Raw genomic sequence first — 21,461 nt, forward strand, 5'->3', positions numbered from 1 at the left:
TCGTATCTACTATGCTACTTATATGTCTCTTGCTGCAGGACATCTGCTAGAATTGGCTAGATTTCGCGTTACTCAAGCCCACTCATCGATCATCTGGTATTGCGTTTAACCTACATACTCTTAATTCTGATGAAGTCTGATAATGGCCATTAGTGATATATGTAACATTCCTAATTGGACCCACATTATAAACCAGTCTTTGCTATGGAAGTTTCCGCGTTCGTCGCTGTCGCTTCCTCGCGCTTGATTAAAGTATCAAATAATTTCAGTTCGGGGCACTGTGAATTCACATGCTTCCCTGAATGGGCTATTTCATTTGATGCAGTCTTCAACAGAGGGTGTATGAGTTTTGAATAGAATAGACAATGGGTAACTTGGGTAACTTCTATTTGAAATGCTCACTCCAGTTGTGGAAGATATAGGTGAAGCCATAATACAGAGGGAGTATGGGTTTCAAAATGATTAAACCTGACCAATTACATTTGAAAAACATAATCCCTCTGTGGAAGATATTTCAAAAATCTTCCACAGGGGTAGTGTGGATTTCAACTAAAATAGCCCAATTCACACACCTGTCTGTGAAATCATATACCATCAGCCTGTGATTTCACATACTTTTCCACTTATTTCAATGTCGACAACAGGTAAGGCAACACTACGGCACACTGTGAGTACATTAGATTAATGCTTATTTGCTTCAAAATCACCTGTGCAAATTGCCAAATTGAAATTCGATGTGTGCAGTTTTTTGTCATGACATTAATGCAGCGATAAAGCAGAATTGTCCACCAACTAATTCTTAGTTTTGTCCATTGCTTTTTAAAGATGAGCTAATAAATGTAGTATAGAGTCTGTGATTTCCCAGACTTGTCTATGAAGTCAGAGAAGTCAAACTTCACAGTGTCCCCGAACTGATTTAGTAGCTTCCTCCGACAATACAATAGTATATATATATATTAAAGTTGAAGGAACAACTAAAACCATATACCTCTTTCTCTACGTTGACTTATACACCTACAATCCTCCAAATTGATCTGAATATTTTTTCAGTGTGACATACTCTTTTTTAATAGAATAAGAAGATCAAGAGGTGTACTTGCTTTTTTGGTCAGAAAAATGCCTTAGAAAATGTAGAACAAGACTTGTGCGAATTTTTATGGGACCGACAATAGTGAATCATCGTCGCTCTTAGTTAGAAAAATGACGTAGAACAAGACTTGTGGCATTTTTATGGGATTTGCATGTTACTGATTGTAGCCGACCACAACGAATCATCGTCGTTTCTTAGTTAGAAAATATGTATTAGAACAAGACTGGTGCGTATTTTTATGTTACTGATTGTAGCCGACCGCAGTGATTCATCGTCGTTTCTTAGTTAGAAAAATGCCTTAGAACAAGAGTATTTTGATGGGATATGCATGTTACTGATTGTAGCCGACCACAACGAATCGTCGTCGGTTTACAGTTAGAAAATGCCGTAGAACAAGACTTGTACGTATTTTTATGGGATTTGCATGTTACTGATTGTAACCGAACACAGTGAATCATCGTCGGTTCACAGTTAGAAAAATGCCTAAGAACAAGACTTGTGCGTATTTTTATAGGATTTGCATGTTACTTATTGTAGCAGGCCACAACGAATCATCGTCGTTTCACCGTTAAAAAAATGCCTTAGATCAAGGCTTGTGCGTTTTCTTATGGGATATGCATGTTACTTATTGTAGCCGACCACAGTGAATCATCGTCGTTTCTTAGTTAAAACAATGCCTTGTGCGTATTTTTATGGGATATGCATGTTACTGGTTGTAGCCGACCACAGTGAATCATCGTCGTTTTACAGTTAGAAAATGCCGTAGAACAAGACTTGTACGTATTTTGATGGTATATGCATGTTACTGATTGTAACCGAACACAGTGAATCATCGTCGGTTCACAGTTAGAAAAATGCCTAAGAACAAGACTTGTGCGTATTTTTATAGGATATTTGCATGTTGCTTATTGTAGCAGGCCACAACGAATCATCGTCGTTTCACCGTTAAAAAATGCCTTAGATCAAGACTTGTGCGTTTTCTTATGGGATATGCATGTTACTTATTGTAGCCGGCCACAACGAATCGTCGTCGTTTATTAGTTAGAAAAATACCGTAGAACAAGACTTGTGCGTATTTTTATAGGAGTTGTATGTTACTGATTGTAGCCGACCGCAGCGAATCATTTTCGTGTTACTGTTAGAAAAATGCCTTAGATCAAGACTTGTGCGTATTTTTTATAAGATTTGCATGTTACTGATTGTAGCCAACCACAGCGAATCATCGTCGTTTTACTGTTAGAAATATGCCTTAGATCAAGACCTGTGCGTATTCTTATGGGATATGCATGTTACTTATTGTAGCCGGCCACAACGAATCATCGTCGGTTCACTGTTAGAAAAATGCCTTAGAACAAGAGTTGTGCGTATTTTTATGGGATATGCATGTTACTTATTGTAGCCGACCACAGTGAATCATCGTCGTTTCTTAGTTAGAAAATGCCTTATATCAAGACATGTGCGTATTCTTATGGGATATGCATGTTACTTATTGTAGCCGGCCACAACGAATCATCGTCGTTTCACCGTTAAAAAAAATGCCTTAGAACAAGAGCTGTGCGTATTCTTTTGGGATATGCATGTTACGTTACTTATTGTAGCCGGCCACAACGAATCATCGTCGGTTCATCGTTAGAAAATGCCTTAGAACAAGACTTGTGCGTATTCTTATGGGATATGCATGATACTGATTGTAACCGACCACAGTGAATCATCGTTCACAGTGTTGTTATCACTCTACGTCTTTATATGCAGTATTTGTTTCTTGTTGGATTGTTATTCCTATATCTATCTTGTCTTGAGTTGATAAAGTTCAAAGAATGAATAATGAAGTTCTTTCCGAACTAAATCTTGATCCTCCGATGCTAAAATATACTATTTCATTGCAGTTTAGAAATATATATGTCTATAAATGATTTGTAACATCCAATGTGTTTCGCGGTAGTGTTATATCGTAGCTCGTGTTTCGCTTCTAACTATAATATGCATTTTCCTATCAATGTTCTGTTTAATAAATAACATTGTTTGTCAGAGGTACCACGTTTCTCACCTTATCAACTACGACGGTATAACATTTCACTGCTGTTATCTACCCCGTAACAATTGCAGTACTAGTAACGATTTTACATTTCATACGCACACATTCTTAAATTGAGTTATTTGATGACAAAATTCGTTTCTCATGGAATATCTAGACACTTTGCATTCATTTAAATGTACCTAAATTAGTTTTATTGTGCAAATACATTTACTCAGTCCAAATGAAGAAATGTGAAGTCATTTGGAATGAACAGTATATTCCAAAGATATATATCCCGGGCCTTAGACACCGTGTTCCTGCAACATATGGTCATTTGAGTTGAGAAATAATCCAAACAACAGAGTCATTGTAAGCATTCACTGAATGTTATCCATGGGGAAACATACATCACCACAATGGGCGCACCCAGATATTTTTGGCCCTCCCCCTAAAGAAGACATGGGAAAATCTTAATCTTTTTTAAGATCTGACCTCGTAAACAATGAGGTCAGATCATAGCCAGCAGTAGTGCATAGAGTATCATGCCTACGGATTTCATCACAGTCTTACCTTAGCACGCTGGTAAGCAGCGTTTGAGATGGTGTTAATCGATAGTCGATAACCGATAATCAATGATCAATCAGCTATGAATATTTAATTGGATTCTAAAAATAATGATCACGGACTCTCATGTTCAAATGTGTGTGTGTGGGTGGGGGGGTGTTTACCCCCCTCGCATGTTGGTGCTCGCAATTGCTGAGGACGGCTTTTTACCCCTAAAGAAGACATGGGAAAACTCAAACTTATTGGGAATCCCATGTCTTCTTTAGGGTGGTGCCGTTAATTTCTAAAATAGCCCAAGTCGGTCTGCCCCCCAACTTTATAATCAGAAGCTTTTCCCACCACGCTATATACGATTATAAATTCCCCTCACCAACCCCCCCCGCAGGAGATCATCCTTAGCGATTCCTAGTTTTGTCGGTTGCGGAGGCCTATACATTTTTCAACAATGAATATGGATAAACTAATGATTGATTATGGATAATTAATCATCGATAATCGATAATCGATAGTCAATAATCAATTATCGATTACTCCTCGCCCACCACCACCCCCCCCCCACTACCCAGAAGGAAATCATCCTTAGCGATTCATTGATCATCACTTGCGTGTTTGGGTTTAACTGAACGTTTAAAACTGATTGATCATTGATTATCGGTTATCGACTATCTGTAATTATATATTCTCCCCCACCGCACCAACTCTAGCACTACTTTACAATGGCATCTACTAGCGTGGTGGGAAAAGCTTCTGATTATGAAGTTGGGGGGGGGCAGACCGACGACAGACATACGATGTGCATAGAACTGATCAAAGAGTGTGCTTTTATAGCACTTTGGAGAAAATCATTTTTTCAAATTAATGCAGATATCCCGTTTTGGCGTTTGTGTAGGCCTATACATTTTCAAACATTGAATATGGATATACTAATGATTGATTATCAATAATCGATAATTGATTATCGATAATCGATAATCGATAATCAATAATCAATTAACGATTATAAATTCCCCTCACCAACCCCCTCCCCCTCGTAAACAATGAGGTCAGATCATAGCCAGCAGTAGTGCATAGAGTATCATGCCTACGGATTTCATCACAGTCTTACCTTAGCACGCTGGTAAGCAGCGTTTGAGATGGTGTTAATCGATAGTCGATAACCGATAATCAATGATCAATCAGCTATGAATATTTAATTGGATTCTAAAAATAATGATCACGGACTCTCATGTTCAAATGTGTGTGTGTGGGTGGGTGGGGGTGTATACCCCCCTCGCATGTTGGTGCTCGCAATTGCTGAGGACGGCTTTTTACCCCTAAACAAGACATGGGAAAACTCAAACTTATTGGGAATCCCATGTCTTCTTTAGGGTAGGTGCCGTTAATTTCTGGAATAGCCCAATACGTGATAGCTTAATACAGAATAATCCAAGAGGACCACAATAAATGAATCCAAGCAAATGCGACAAGCCGGGCGACAAGATAATCTTTCACTATAGTGTTATCGATGAGAAACATCCGAAAAAGGACCACAATAGGTTATAGCTTAATGCGAAATAATAGCAGCAACTCAGACATGGATAGCCTAGTGTTATCGATAAGAAACATACACATATCCCTTACAAAAAGGACCACAATACAGGATATAGCTTAATACGAAATACTCCAAACAAATTGTGAAAAGTATCATTTATCACTAGTAACAAAATATCAGTGTAAAATATACATATTATCTCTTGCTCTGCATGCTAACCATAGGCTTCAGCATCAGCAAGTTTTGAGATATTTTCTCAAAATATCAAGAGCTATTTCAAGAACCACTGAACCAATACTAGGCTTGTTTGTACTCATTTTAAAGCATTTTTCATGCTGATTCCAAATATGTTCATGACAATTTACAATTGTGAAATCTTCTAATCTAAAACCAGATTTAAACTTGTCGTCTGCAGTCGACACCCACGAGTTAAGAGGACCACAATAAAATAATCCAAGCTACTGCGATAACCTTTCAGTGTTATCGATGGGAACGTATTGAGGAGGCTAACCAGAGTATTCCTTAAGAAAAGAGACCACAATAGATATGAGATCTTAATACAAAACAATCCAAGGCAATTGTGACAAGTATCAGTTATAACTAGTATTATCAGTAGGAAAAACACACAATCCTTTAAGAGGACCATGTAGTAAAATAATCCAAGCAAATGCGAAAGGTAATCTTTCACTAGTGGTATCAATGGGAAACATACAAATATCCCTTATTTTTATAACACATATAATAACATGAATAAGGAAAAAAACCAAAATAGGTGAGGTGATCGCTTTAATACAAGAAAATCCAAGCAACTGCGACAAGTATAATCCTAGTGTTATCAATACCCACGTATATATCTACTTTATATTTTGTAGCATTCAATGAGTGGGTAGTGATATAAAACCCGTCTGAGATGTAAATTCTACGTATAAACGTCGCAATCTCTCTCTGATCACCACCATAGCCAATCTTAATAAAACGTTTTCCTTTAAAATGAGCAACCAAAACACTTTAATAAACGCACCTGATTATTGCCCAAACAGCCGTGCTCTAAGTGTATTGATAGATGATCTCTCTGTTGTAACTAAATTTAAGCTGACTAAATCACGGAATGACCAGTCATTAGTAGACTGTGTACTTTGTAGGTTATCAATCACACGTAGCGAGCTACGCCAAGGAATATTACTGTACATTTGATACCTGCAAGCGTGGCCGGTCGTGTGTATGGGGAAAACGTACATTTACTTGAGGAGGCTTGCCAGACATTGAACCGTAGTTGGGGCTTCTGGTTGCATGTATCATTATAAAGAATTCTTTTAGACACAGAGCTCTCATAAGCTTTATAAAGAGGACTGTACACAGTATTTGTTTACTGCAAGTATGATATAGCGTGCATTACATGAGTAGTAATCATATGTTTTCAAATCAAATCAGGAAAAGATTCTAAGTATTAATGGTAATATCTTTGTAAGTAAAGTGTTACTAGCATACAAATTCATAAGGGCCCGTTACTGTATCTAAATCTGAGCTTTTTCAAGACGTTTTCTGCAAATTATGTACATTACAGTGTATATTCGTGTGTTATGCTTATTCCAGCCTGCTCAGTTGCAATGCTCACCTAATACTGGCTATCTACAACATGATCTTAGGAGATGCAATTCAAATAACCAGGTGATTTGACCATGTGAGATTAGCATCACATATCTTATACACAATCAACAGCATTATACATTTTTTGCGATGCTGTACTCCAAGGAACAGAACACAGCATCTCACATTGATTGTATTCATAAGGAATACAGTATATCCTACTCTTCATAATAAGTCAAGTATGCGTATAGATTCTTAACATATTCCTTGCACACACTAGCTTCAATCTTAATCTTTCTATTAAGTAATGGGCTATTCCAGTTGAAATCCATACAGCCCCTATGGAAGACACGACATTAATCTCTCACAAAGGGAGTGTATAGGGGGTGTAGATGTCAAATGGAGTCGCCCATTCAGGTAACACGATTTGAAATTCACACCTTCTATTTGAAATATTAAGGTAGATATCTTCCATAGGATAGATCTCATATGGAATACCCCAATGTACTAGATAACACTTATATGTGGTAACAGTTGCTTACAAAAATGTCCACTTTCAAAATGGGACAATCATAAGACGAAGTTCAAGATCTCAATATTTGCATATTGGTCCAAGATACTAAAATTCTAACATAAGAGAAACATATTTGACATGATCAAGGAGAATGAGTCGGATGTCGCTAATATTGTTTTTGAGATATTGGCAAAAACAGTGTTAAAAAGAATTATTGTGTTTTAAGTTGTTTTCAGCCATTGATATATGGCTCATAACTCGGTATTTAATAAACCAGATGTATAATTTTGATGGGGTTGTATCATTCATAAACTGCCAGAAAATGATGCAAAAACGTTTATAGTTGTAAACGACTCATTCCTCTTGATCTTGCCACATATTAATAAACTTTGTATCTTACCTTGTGCAATTAAGGTCTCCTTTTAAATTCAAAAAGTTGATTATGTACTTCGTACCTGCTGTTCCAGCAGCTAACTATCCTGACTTTCGTATTGTACAAGCCTTAAGTTTGTGTATGAATGAAGATGATAGCAATACTCAGGTGTTTATCACTAACTGATGCGCACAGAGATCAAGAATGTATAATAATCCACAAGAAGTCGGTTATTCTTTAAATTCACTCAACAGGTGGTAAATCCTGGTACAAAAGATAAAGTAAATAGCATAGGTTTAAAGGTGGTGCAATGCAAAGAAAACACGTTCTGCAGTTTTAATGTTGAAGCAGAAAATGCCGCTACAAGCGTATTACAGTCTACCCGTTGAATTCCCTAGACGTAATCACTCCACGTGGTAAACTAGCATGCTAACTTTCAATTGCCCATGCACTCCATACTACCAGACCATACGTAGCTTGATGAATCCTGTATGCATACTTTGTTAAGTATCACTCTCTGTGAGCAGACTACATTATATGTCTATACATTTTTATATCACTGTGTGCTCGCACGTTGATTGAAACACTTCACACGTCACAATCATCTGTGTCTCATACCATCGAGGCAAACACCTCATGTCTGTCTAATATGTAACATCCTCAAACACGGGTTAACATTGCATCTCAGGTATTCCTTTTGCCCGCCTCACGATTCAATATTACGCTGGACTGACGGCATTTGCAACCAACCTTATAACGATGCAGTGGTCGCTTGCTGCACAGACGTATCATGGGTATACCGGCTGTGCCATTTTTGTGACAGGGGTGTGAAAGTTGAAACTGATTTCATTCTGTGTAGCTTAGAAAGTGCAAAGCAGTATACAAAGTGATATATTCACTGATATAGTGTATTGAATTGTATGGCTTATATTACCATTAAGTGCATCCAGAGACAGGAAAAACTGTATTAGTGTTATCAGTTGAAGGAAACTGGGCAAATCGGCAATATGTTATGCACAAATGTACATAGGCGCCTATATACATTCTCTTATATAATATAGATATTGGGAAATAGGGCAATCAATATATAGTGTCATCAGTGTATCTTACTTTAGCATGTATACAAACGTCATTATTGTAATAAGAAAGAACTGTTAAAACATACAGACATACAAACACAAACCTTACACCCTCACTCAAACCACACACTACCACCACACCCACCCTTACACCACGCTGACCCCCCCCACACACACACACAGCAGAAGCAACAATAATAAGAAAATCAAAACAGCAACAGCGCCAAGAATACATAGTATTCAACACTAACATATTATTTTTGCGAGTGTAACCAGGAGCAGGAAAGCCTACATTGGCATCAAGTTTGCATCGCGAGGCGCAAAAGAGGAATAATCTTAATGCGTTGTAGCCATGTATACAGGGTGTTGCATGATGAGTTTCCCTTGTAAAAGAGGGAATTGCAACCAACCCAAACAGTATGTCTAGTATGTAGTAGTGACCATCGTAGCCTCTAAGGATAACAAATCATTGTGCAAGTTTAGCCAGAAGCAGGAAAACCGACATTGCTAATCACTTTGCATCGAGATGCGTGCAAGATGAATAGTCTTAATGCATTGTAAACCCGTTGCAATTTTACGATGTTGCGGTTAAATCATTTACATAAACACATTAATGACGGCGATTTCGCGTTGCGACAAGTGTCGTGTTTTCTGTTCTAAATGTTCATCCCATCCCCTAAGTGATTTTAACAAAATAATGGTTTACATTTTCATTTACATAAATGTACAGGATAGCTTCACTGGCCTAAACACCGACCAAAACATAAGTAGGGCCTAAACACAAACAGTAACACATGAGAGAATTTACATTCAGTACGGTACTGACCAGCTTCTATTGTTATGCATAGTCGCGCTAAAAGTCGATCGATACATGTTGAAATCAGCACAATTCAGAGATACACCTTTTGCTATGAAATTCATTTTCTTGGTCAAATATAAGGCAATAATTGTTTTTCTTCAGTAATGTCAGTTAAAAAACACAATGCTTGGATATACCTTTTTTTTTTAAATCTTGGTGTTAAAATTAGGCATGAAATTATGTCTTTCAGTGAAGGATTTTTTCGGATTTTTTGTGCGTTTCAAACTTATATATATAGTTAGCTAAAGAAAGATATTTCCCACCTCTGTAAGGCACATCGTGTGAGTATATGTATTAGTTTGGTCAGAATATCCGTTTTAATTTCACTTCTTATCACTTGCGACTGCCAAAATGTCCAACCAATACTTCATTTCTAATATAACCAGCAGAAAGAATCGATATTTCTATCGTGTCTTGCAAAATCATCCATCCATGGGTACATTCGCGAGTTGATTTTGACAAAATTGGTTGTCGGAATTGAAAAATAGTGCAATCAAAACCGAAATTTTGACAAAAACTATGACATAGCTTTATATGATGTGTTTTAGAAAGCGAATTATGTTACTTTTATCGAAGAAATGAAAATTATTATCGAGTGAGCTAGTTTGACTGCACAAAGTAATTTCACTGCAAAAACAGAATCTACCTAAAGCTGCACATTAATGAGGTATTTAAATATTGGGGTACAATTTTACATGACGAGGTTTGAAATTTAATTTGACTTTTCCCCGCCCAGCTTAATCATCTAAAAACACTTTTGGTTGATTGTAACACCAACGAGTCAGTTGAGGGCACTGCTTGAACTCTGACCGAAGCTGTATTTATAGTTCAACCGCTTCAGACGAGCGATTGCTAGTCGCAAGTGAATAACATCATTTTTTCACGTAAACACCTCTCTCATTTGTCAATCAGTAACCAATCGTTCATCGCTACCAATACATATCGCCGATATTTTGTGTGGGCGTTACCTGAGCAGGTGTTTCAAAGCACTTTGGCAAAACGTCAGGCTTTTAACATACTTCCCAGGACTATGTCTACAGTGTAACCGATAACGTTCTCTACCTATTTTGACGAAAGCTTAAAAGCCTTTAGTGTAACTAATATCTCTATTTTGTACAGTTTGACTCACTTTATTATCAAAACACTACCTTCAAACTGAAGCGTTTGTCTGTATCTGAAGATGAGTTGTTGACAAAGTATTACTCTGGTTTTATAAGACTAAAGAATTTCACAATATCATCTACATAGACATACACTACTAAGTAATATCGCTTGTTATTATACATGGAGTGCTGGTTATTCTGTAACTCTGAAGTACATCACCTTTTTGTTATCGCGATGTGGTTTAACCCATAGAAAAATTAAATATTCCGCTCGGATGATTCTTAAATTCAAGCGCAGTAAAATTCACATGATTTTTGCAATCTAGAATTACTGATGTGAAAATGAAAAAGGCACACATTATGAACCTCAACTATTGTTTTCATAGGTAGATAATTTACTATAGTAGTTCACTAGGTAATTCACTAGGAGTAACCCAATTGGGTAATATACCAATGGTATCGGCAACACCCAATTGTGATTCCACCTGTGTGGAGTCATAACCAACTATAAAATGCTGAATTCAAAATACATTAATAAAAAATGTAGACACTCGCGTCTCTGAGCGATGTGCAATTCTTTTGACCAATAAGGTACGACGCTTTCTGGTGAGTTGCAAAAGCACGCTGTTTCATTGGTCAAAACTCAGCGCGAGCTACTGTGTTCCCAGTAGATTGATTTCAAGTGTGTAATAGCAACCATAACACATACTCAAGTGAAATAAGACATGTAAGATGATTACACAAGTAAAAAAGTTATAGATCTCATCTCGCGAGCTGAAAGGTGTCTGTGAACTTGTCAAGGATGGTTGCCGTGTGTGAAATGATATACTGCTTGGCAAGTATCCCTCATTAATCTTGGAATTTTGACCTGAATAACAAAATATTCCATATCATGAGTAAATTCTTGGCTATCGTGGTACTCTTTAGCTCCTTCGATGACCCACACGTATGCCAGAGACACGAATCTCAGACGTACACATAATTGTTGCCGTATTATTCGGTCATTTGTCACAGCATTCCACGCAGTCTCCATTTCAGTCAGTTACTGTCTGTCGATCTTAACAAACCGTCTGCAATTGAGCAGAAACAACGACTCATGTGATTTGCCCCAGCATGCACATCGACCTTCTACCCATATGACACCTCGATATTATTGGCCAATTATGAACGATCTTACATAGTATACAGTTTCCGTTGATGTCAGTCAAAATCAATTGGCTCATCACCGTATGTTCGCGATCGACACACATGCAGTCTGTGCCCCAGACTACATTCAATTCACCCACGCGTCGTACCAAAGACAATAAACAACACTAGCTGAATGAATGTGAACGCGGTACGCAAACACAAGAAACCACGTGATGCAGCTATAGCCAATCGACACTCATGAATGGCACCAAATTTTGCGAGTACACCCGAGATGTCGTCATTTGACGTCACGCCGACTTATAATGCGCAGTAACGATGTTCGATAAACGATGTGCGCATCGGCGCAGATCGGCGTGACGTCAAATGACTAAATCTCAGGTGTACTCGCAAAGGCTTATGGGATTTACCGAAAAGGTCAATAGATCACCACAGACTACTGTGCAGCCAAGGTCAAAGATCAAACTTTCCAAATTTGGCGCTGTTCTAGGACTGATGATAGGTGCTTCATCCAAAAAAATATTTTGTTGACATAATAAACATGGGAGCTACTGCACTTCAGCATGTTAAGAGCGGGAACATTTCCTTTGTACCCAGAACACGACCTACTTAACCCTGATTCGTGTGGCAGGTACACGAGTCGATTTCAGTTCTTCCTGACATTCATTGCATAAATACCTTACAATGTGATAAAGATACCAATTTAAAACACCTTTTCCTTGTTGTGTATGCACAATGTTGTTATGATGGCGTAACTATAACGTGATACTATATCCCATCCAATCAGACCACAGTAGATAAATTCGGCTATTTCCATTTGAAATCTTCCATACTGTACCCTGTGGACAATATTTTAGAAAAGTCTTCACCAAAGGGAGTATGTTCTTCAGATGAAATTGGGATAGGGGTAATTATGAAATGAAACTATTAATTTTGAAACACATACTCCCTTTGTATTATGACTTCACCTATATCGTTCACAACTGGAGTGAGTATTTCAAATGGAAGTTGCCTATTCTATTTGAAACCCATACTCCCTTTTGAAAGACCTTGACTACTGTGAAAAAATAGCATGTTAGTTTACTGAATTACATTATAATCGCGTAAAACTCGGCATTTTGAAAAACATTGAGGGCGTCCTCCTCAGCAAATATCTTAAACAAACGAGGGTAATTCATTTGAAGCAAAATTGTTTAAATTTATCCAAATATTTTAGACTGTGGATATCAGACCCAACGTTGGACAATCCGTAAAGATAAGTATACAATTAATTTATCCATACTCTCCTGTATTAACTATGATTTTAACTATATCTTCCACAACTGGGGTAAGTATTTCAAATAGAAGTTAACCAATTGTCTATTCTATAGAAAATTCATACTCCCTCAGTGGAAGACTCCAGCTAAATCTTCTACAGGGGTAGTGTGGGTTTTCAATGGAATAGTCCAATGTATCCATGTCGACGTCACACAAGTATTTCGGTTTCATTATTCAAACAAAAAATCAAGGACTTCTTGATGAAACCTTATGAATAATACTGGCTTTATTTATGTTTGACCGTCGTCGCGTTGAATTAGCCTGAAAACATGTAAGAAATTACGTCACTCGCTGGCGATTCATATATTCTGTTCTTGTTACACTTTACCGGTTAAAATCTAATCGCTCTTTCTGAGTAGAGCACCTGAAGTATGAATTATACATCTTTCCTGCGTCAGATGCACCAGACCGTCTAATACAAAAAAGTACCAGCATTTTCAATTTTCAAAAGTTCAAATTTTGCTACCACTTTTAGAATTTATAGAACAGGAAATGTGTCTAAGGCAGTGCGACAAAGTTTATGTCCCATGTTTCATTAGAATCTCAATCATAATCATCCGTCACGACAACGTTCTTGAACCCCAATATGTTTTTTCATCCACAGAATGACCTTTGCGTATGTTGGGTACAAACAAACTAAATACTACACGACTTGGAGCAAATTTTGAGCCATGCTTTTAAAATGGCAGTTGGCGAACAACGGTATGTAATTTTGGTGGTTCAGGCCTATTACATCGATTCTACTGCGTGATATCCAAATCCGCCTGAACAAGTGTTTAACAGTTCCATACGTGTAATATGAGTTTAGGATATTATTCTGCGCACAAAAACTACCAATTAACTGAAAACAAAAGAGATATCTTGAAAAACACTAAACCAACATTACCAAATGAAGTAGTCAATAGATGGAAAATTTTGTTTTCCGTATGATGCCTCAATAGGCAAGATGCGACTTTAATTTCCAAACTTAATTTGAAAGAAAAAGGAGAGTATTTCAAAAGTGACAAAGATTTACTTCTCTCGCAACACGTTAATTTGGAGCACATTGAGTGAGTGTTGATATATCACACTGTAATGAGCCCGTTACAAAAGCCGATAGTAATCGCCCTGAAGGAAGAAATATCTAAAATGTAACACTTTTGAAATGCTCTCTTTATCATTCAATGACAATATTCCTCATCGATTGACTAATAAATTTGGTAATTTAAGATTTAGTGTCTTTCAGATATTGCATTTGCTTTAAGTGTACGGATATTGTTTGTGCGCAGCACATATTAGTTTATACTACGCCTGTTTGCAACCTTATTTGAAACACTGACACGACTAATGAGATTATAAACAAAATCATCAACAGATTTTTTGAATATCAAATATATGTACCTTCAAGGTATACAGACAGGGTTACCAACGCTGCGATTTGCGGCCAAATTGGGCTACTTCTGTCAGATTTTCACCAGCAACTATACTTTTAACCATTTCTGACCAATTGAAACATGTTAAGAGAATAACTGGGATACTTTTTGATATTGGCTCCCACGACTTTCGATGTAATTGAAGACCGAGTTAAAAAGACTAGTTTGCGTCTGACGTCAAACTAGTCTTTTTAATTCGGTCTTCAATTATACATGTACAGTTTCCTGTATAAACTAATCGGGCGGTTTTTCTTAGATTTGACCCACTATTTGGGCTTAATTTTAAGCAACCCCCAAATGTTAAGCAATCCGGTACAGACAAACACTCGAGATGCATGTAATATGGTAGCCTAGTCTTAGAAGTACTTCCTGTATGACCTCATACAATGATCATGAGAAATTAAGAATCTTCCTAATTATTTATAAGACGTATTATAAACGTATAAATTTTCCCGCTCAATAAGGATCTATTCTGTGAAAAAAGAGCACCTTTTTAAATCTTTAATTTGTCTTCTTTGTCCATTTATGAAGCACGCGAAATTATTCATGATAATCAGGAATATGTTTTCAACAAGTTTTGTTTCGATACGGTGTGATAATATCAAAGTGGATTCGGTAGCTATACGTTGCGTTGAAAGAGGATAACAATCAGCTACAGCCTTTTTGGAACCATCTGGCGTCTAATCTGCCTAAAATATCACAATGTTGGTAAATAAAACAAGAAAATAGTTTACAACCTTTATGGATGCAATATTCAGCAAGTATGACCATAAAACAGAAAATGATAATACGTTGAGATCATTTTACTGTTTTATAAACTTGAAGTAGGTAATTGAGTCGAACAAATTAATGGAATACGAAACCAAGTGCTTTATATCCATCGTGTTACCGTCTTATTTATGCATGTGAAGAGACATTTAAGTCATATCAGATTAATTTTTTTACAGAAGTATAGTTATGACGTCATAAATTACAAAGTTAAATAAGATTCAGGAATTATTTATGACATCAATGTGACAAAATGATTCATGTCAAAGAGGCACTATACAGGGTGTCCCAGAAAAAAATACCGAGCGAATGAATTTAGATTTAAGTCGAGAAATAGACATCAGAATCCAAAAATCTAAATATCAGTGTGTAGCCCATCTTATTCTGCATCCTATACGTCAATTTTACTGGAATCGGTTGACTGATTGCTAAGAAATGAGCGATTACATAACGCATGCGTCAATTCACTTTTGAAATCCAAGTTTGAAAGAAAGATCATTCAACACAATTGCACTATAGTGGTTAACTGTCAATGGGCTTAAAGTTTTGTTCTGTGAAATTTGAAAACCTGCACGATATCGAAAATGAAAGCTTGCATGTAAGATGATGCTGTAAGATGATGATCTTTTTTTGTTAATGTTGATATAAATGTTGCATAAAGAATTATTGCATAAAAGAATTCCAGGTGGCTCAAAAATTTCTCACACACATTTAAGTTTTTGGAATATTTCGTAGAAATTGTAATTAATTTTGTAACATTAATGTTGCATGCAATCAAAAATCACACGTAACCTGTAAGCACTTGATCATTGTCATTCTTGGCTTAAATGTTCTTTGTAAATATAATATATTTGCACAACCTAAAGAATTAAATTGGAAAGCTTTCAATTGCACAAATCAGAGTTTTCTCGGACAAACTGTTATTTATCTTCAATGAAAGCATGAATAACATAACACCGTCGGATTATAAAATAGATAATGTGGACTAAATTAAATAAGATAAACAAACTTTAGGAAGCGGTGAGCGAGTAAGAAAAAGCGCCTGTGACTGTGATCAAACTTGTCAACCGAATCAAATAAAATTTTTATACGTGATGCACAATAAAATAGGCTATGCGCTACATTTTACATTTTTAATTCTGATGTCTACTTCTCGACTTACGTTCAATTTTATTCACTCGGTATTTTTTTTCTGGGACACCCTGTATAACATAAAATAATTGACGCCATCGGGGAGAATTGGGTTAGGGTTAGTGCACCAGGGTTTAGGCTCGGGTTAGGGTTAGAGTACGTTGTTCTCCAGGAGCGCATGTGTTGACATTATCTCAATTTTGAATAAGGTCAAATTTGCCAAGGAATTTTTTTTTTGTCTTAATTTTCAAGAGCGTCATAAGTTACAAAGTTACATAAGATTCAGGAATTATTTATGACATTAATGTGACAAAACGAGTCATGTCAAAGAGGCACTATAATTGACGCCATCGGGGAGAATTCTGGTAAAAATGAGATATCGTCAACAAATTGCGCTCCTGGAGCACTAGAGTTAGGGTTATTGCTCCAGGATTTAGGGTTGGGGTTGGCGTATGTTGTTCTCCAGGAGCGCATGTGTTGACATTATCTCAATTTTGAATAAGGTCAAATTTGCCATGGAATAATACTACAAGTCGTATTTTCAAGAGCGTTTTGGCTTAAACTTTCAGAGAAGCGTTGAAGCATGCGTTTGTTTTGTAATTGTATATTGAGTTAGCGTTGTAGTCTGAAGTATTAAACTGGACTTCACCTTATTTATACGGAAAACGGTGCCTCGTTAAATACCTGTATTAAAGTCGTGCCTCCTTCCCTGACACAATAAAAACATGTCTTAAAGCGATAGAATTCTCTAAAATCACAGCCATTTTAAATTCGTGTTGAGTAGAATTTTTCAAATTCACAATCATTTTAAATATCTGTGAGGAGAATCTCTTTGGTGAGAAAGTTATGTGAGCAGAATTTTTCTTAACATATGGCACAGCACAGACTCCGATTTTGATATGATCAGGTCAGACAGGAAATATTTTTCATTTCCCACAATGCATTTCTTCAATATCAATAATCTGTACTGATTTGTTGTTAGAATCTTTTGCATTTGCAGTACGTTGTCAAAAAAATGTTTTCGAATGTTATGAAAATGTTTTATACCCTTTATATAACCCGGCATTTAAAACGTTGTCTGGCAACATTTTCTAACCTTTTGCGAACTATGTCGAAAACTTAGTGTGTTTGCTGGTCAGATACTTCATTTTACTCTGGGCATGCTGGGGGCAGACTGATTCAAAATATAAGTTTGGACGCAAAGTGATAAAACACATCCCAAGTACACAGGCAGTATCACCTGATAATAACTGCGGTTTGACTTGAAGGGGCCACATCGTGCTATTTAGCAAGATAGGAAACCTCTCGGGGTTTACATGTATTGTATTTACTAGTGTAGTAGATTGTGGAATTATTAAACGTTGATGAGAGAAGAAAGTGAACGTGGGAATGTAAAGGGGGAAGGATGCTTTTGAATTTAATGCGAAAATTATGATAGGTGCGCATTCAATTTCAACATATTATGATTAAACGTGGCAGCTTGTTATAATCTTGATTGATATTGTGTTTGCACGACCAGATTCCTCCTTTCATGTGGTCCTCTCAGGATAGGAGCGCGCTTATTCTAAACTCTTAACTTCCTTATATGGATCGTTTCAATCACATTAGGAATGTTATTAATGGGGGAAAATTTCGGCTTGTCCCAATACCACTCCCATCTTTCGTTTCGTAATAAAGTCTATAAGCACACGATATGAGAGCACATAAAATTTGTTCTCAGAAAAACTCATCAACGATCGGGCTCTTTAATAAAATTGCACATCAACTGTGTCTAATCAAGATAGCAGAAGCTGTTTAATTAAGGCGGTGTTAAGAACGTCGGTCTACTATTAATTTGTACACTATGGTTAATTACTGCAGGCAATTACGAGCAATCAACTTGAGTTAGTTACGATGTGTTAAAGCTGTCATTTCAGGAAACGGGTGATGATAATCTGCCATCCAAAACGAATTATCTGTTATGTTAAATAACGAGGAGATGCTGCCCTTTACTTTGGAAACAGACGGATGCAAACTATCTTGCCTCCCTAGCTACTAAAATACATATCGACTGCTCAGTGCCAGAAGTGAGTAAGTGCAATAGCTGCCGGGAATAGCTGCCATGTGTAGATTAGTACATTATACTCTGTGTAAACATAGACAGTAGTTCCCTCTACTGTCTATGGTGTAAATTGCCAAATGTTCACAGGCCAGCTATTGCACTTACCCACTTCTGGCACTGAGCAGCCGATATCTGCTATGCTATTACACTATAGATGGGTTGGCATATGACGTCATTGCCAGGGAATTTGTCTGTATTATGCCCATTGTTCCTTGCCTGGTAATATGCGCGAGCATCATGTTGTGTTCAGGGCCTGTGCGTTTAAAACTCCCGCCACATCAGAATCACCTGTCGTTTGATATGGTATCTATGGTTTTTGTAAAGTCTAGAGAACTAATGTGGCTAGTTTTTTTTTTGGTTAACAAACCGATACTGTTAAAAATATTGGTATTTACACAAGCGACCTTTGTATTGTGTAAAGGTGCATAAATTAAAATCGCAAACAGTAATATCAACCATAAATCTCTACATTCCAAGCGGAAACGCTTTTTAAAAACGCATCTCATTCACATTTTGTCTTCAAGCAAGATACAGGATTTCTTATAAAATGTTGAAGACATGTCTAAAATTGCGAGACACTATATTGCTTTGCTGAGATACGAGTTTTTACAGTGTAGCATGGTAACTTTCACGCATCTGCACATTAGAAAAATCCTTGTCTGTCATGATTCATTCTCGCTATTAGGTGGGAGGCCGACCTAAGACGCGTGAAAAACATCACCAGACTCTAAATGACTTAAACGTACATCGCAAATTCACATCATTTACCTCAAAGGGGTTATTAACGGTCGCACGGCTTACATTTTCTTTCAAACTTATACACTATGAGCGAATTCACGTCGGTAGATCTTGTAATGGAGATAACATATATTCTAATAGGTACTGATATATGAAGCAGTTTGTCGAATTTGGAGATCTTGTTTGTTGATACAGTACTAATTGAAGTTAGAATTCCATGTTATTTAACATATTTAAGAACATGGTTAAATCCTATACTCAATCACATGTTCAACATGATACATTAAATCGTACATAAAACGATAACGACATATTACAAGATCGCTAGTTCGTGTCGAATCTGTGGAAAACTGAACAGTTACTTATAAATGTGCTTACACAATCACTCAGGCTATCTTTTAAAATAGATGAGCATATAATACCCCAATTTAAAAGCACCAAATGAACAGGAAGCCGTAGCGCCTTTAAACATTGATACAATTCAATACAGCTTGCTTATAATAGCAGAACAAATTAAATTCGTGAGGTGTTTTTTTAGGTTTTTTGTTTTTGATTTTAAAGAGGATTCAACAGAACAGATTTATTCATAAAGTGTTAAAACAAGCTAAACATATAATGGCAAAACATAATCATGATAATTGAAGTGCCCAAATCACCAGAGTTAACACAACTTACGCCTAGAACTTCGAAGGGTTGTACCAACACCTCTCCCCCCTAAGATAGTTTATCTGTCATAAAAAAACCCGCAGGCGTTTACGCCCAAACGACTAATCGTAGATACATCCTTTGCGCTTATTTTGGTGATAACATTTTTACCTCAGCACCTTACCCGGGGGTAGGACCGGCCATCAAAGATGACCATAGAGGGGGGTGGCCCCAATGATTTTCATTTTGCTATTGAGAAATTATTTCAAGAGCTACTTTTCCTTGCTAGTTAGGTGAAAATAGTCATTTCCTTTTATATTTAGGAGAAAATTCGGTGAAAATTGCATTTTTAGACGAAAATCAAATTTGCCTATACTTTTGTACACAGCCAGAATTTCCCAAAATTGCATGGGTGCCCTCACATTATGACGTCATAGCGACATAATGTGGGGAATGTTTGTACTTATGTTGGTATCACTGGATAGAGGAGACCCGTAGTTATACATTAGTACCAAATATAACAGTATATGACGTTTATAATTGAAAATATAGGGGGGTCGTAACAACCCCCTCTTCGTAGTTCGTGTTACAAAATATGGCTCAGTAGTTCTAGGGCTATATTACGCATTAGTTAGATTTCATGCAATCGAATACATAAACAGAAATAAACACAACACAAAAAGAAAGTCCTCACTCCAATGACCCGTCAAATCTACCTGGTCATGCTACGACAATTTGATGACATGGTCGTATGGATAAACTTGTTAGCTCTAATTTAATACCACATTTACTACCAAAAGCTCTAAATCGCTAGGTAATATCGATTGCACCAGCCAAGACAATCTATCTCTTCTGCCACTATGCCCATGCATGTTTCCTATAAAATTATGTTGGGTTAACCCATGTGTCTCAAATAAACAATTGAATAAACCGCGCTCTGTACGGGCACTTTGGGTAACTAACCGACAGCGGCTCATTACGGACAAGCAAGCTTGACCACGCCTAGCAGTCTCGGGTTATCGTTTTAATTTGAAAAACTTTTGAAAATGCACCAACTCTCAAACGAAGAGCTTGTTTCCAAACCATCTTAAGTCCACAACCACATGTTTCTCATAATTACTACTTAACAATATGCAGACTATTGTTCGCATTTGGGAACCGAAGCCTCACACAGTATTGTTACTGTGGATCCATCCACTGCTTGTAATGATGCATCCAACTGAAATTACTATACCTATAGCATCACAACCCATTGCAATATCGCACAGGTAAATCAGAAACATGTGTTTGTGGACTTAATATGGTTTGGAACATTGCAAGCTCTTCAAATACTGGTATCTATCTTTGTCAATTTAGAGATTTTGGTAGCAAATGTGGTAAAAAAATTAGAGCTACCAAGATTCTGCATACGACCGTATCAATCAAATTGTTAACACACGATCAGATGTAGTTCTATGACGGATTATTTGAGTGAGGACTTTCTTTT

The 21,461-nt window shown here is 36.9% G+C and overlaps 1 protein-coding gene across 2 annotated transcripts in view; it reads right to left on the bottom strand.

Moving 5' to 3' along the window:
• Positions 1-21,461, bottom strand: part of LOC140140883 (alpha-N-acetyl-neuraminyl-2,3-beta-galactosyl-1,3-N-acetyl-galactosaminide alpha-2,6-sialyltransferase-like) — a 201,568-nt gene that overhangs the window by 146,801 nt on the left and 33,306 nt on the right. The window contains exon 1 of one of the 2 annotated variants that reach the window (XM_072162632.1): positions 7,704-7,809. The exons of the other annotated variant lie outside the window; for it this stretch is intronic. The gene's annotated coding sequence lies outside the window, so the exon portion shown is untranslated. Of the gene's footprint in view, positions 1-7,703; positions 7,810-21,461 lie in introns of those variants that run through there. 2 annotated transcript variants of the gene reach the window in all.

The sequence above is a fragment of the Amphiura filiformis genome, chromosome 19 (genome assembly GCF_039555335.1).
Source record: "Amphiura filiformis chromosome 19, Afil_fr2py, whole genome shotgun sequence".
Classification (NCBI taxonomy): Eukaryota; Metazoa; Echinodermata; class Ophiuroidea; order Amphilepidida; family Amphiuridae; genus Amphiura; species Amphiura filiformis.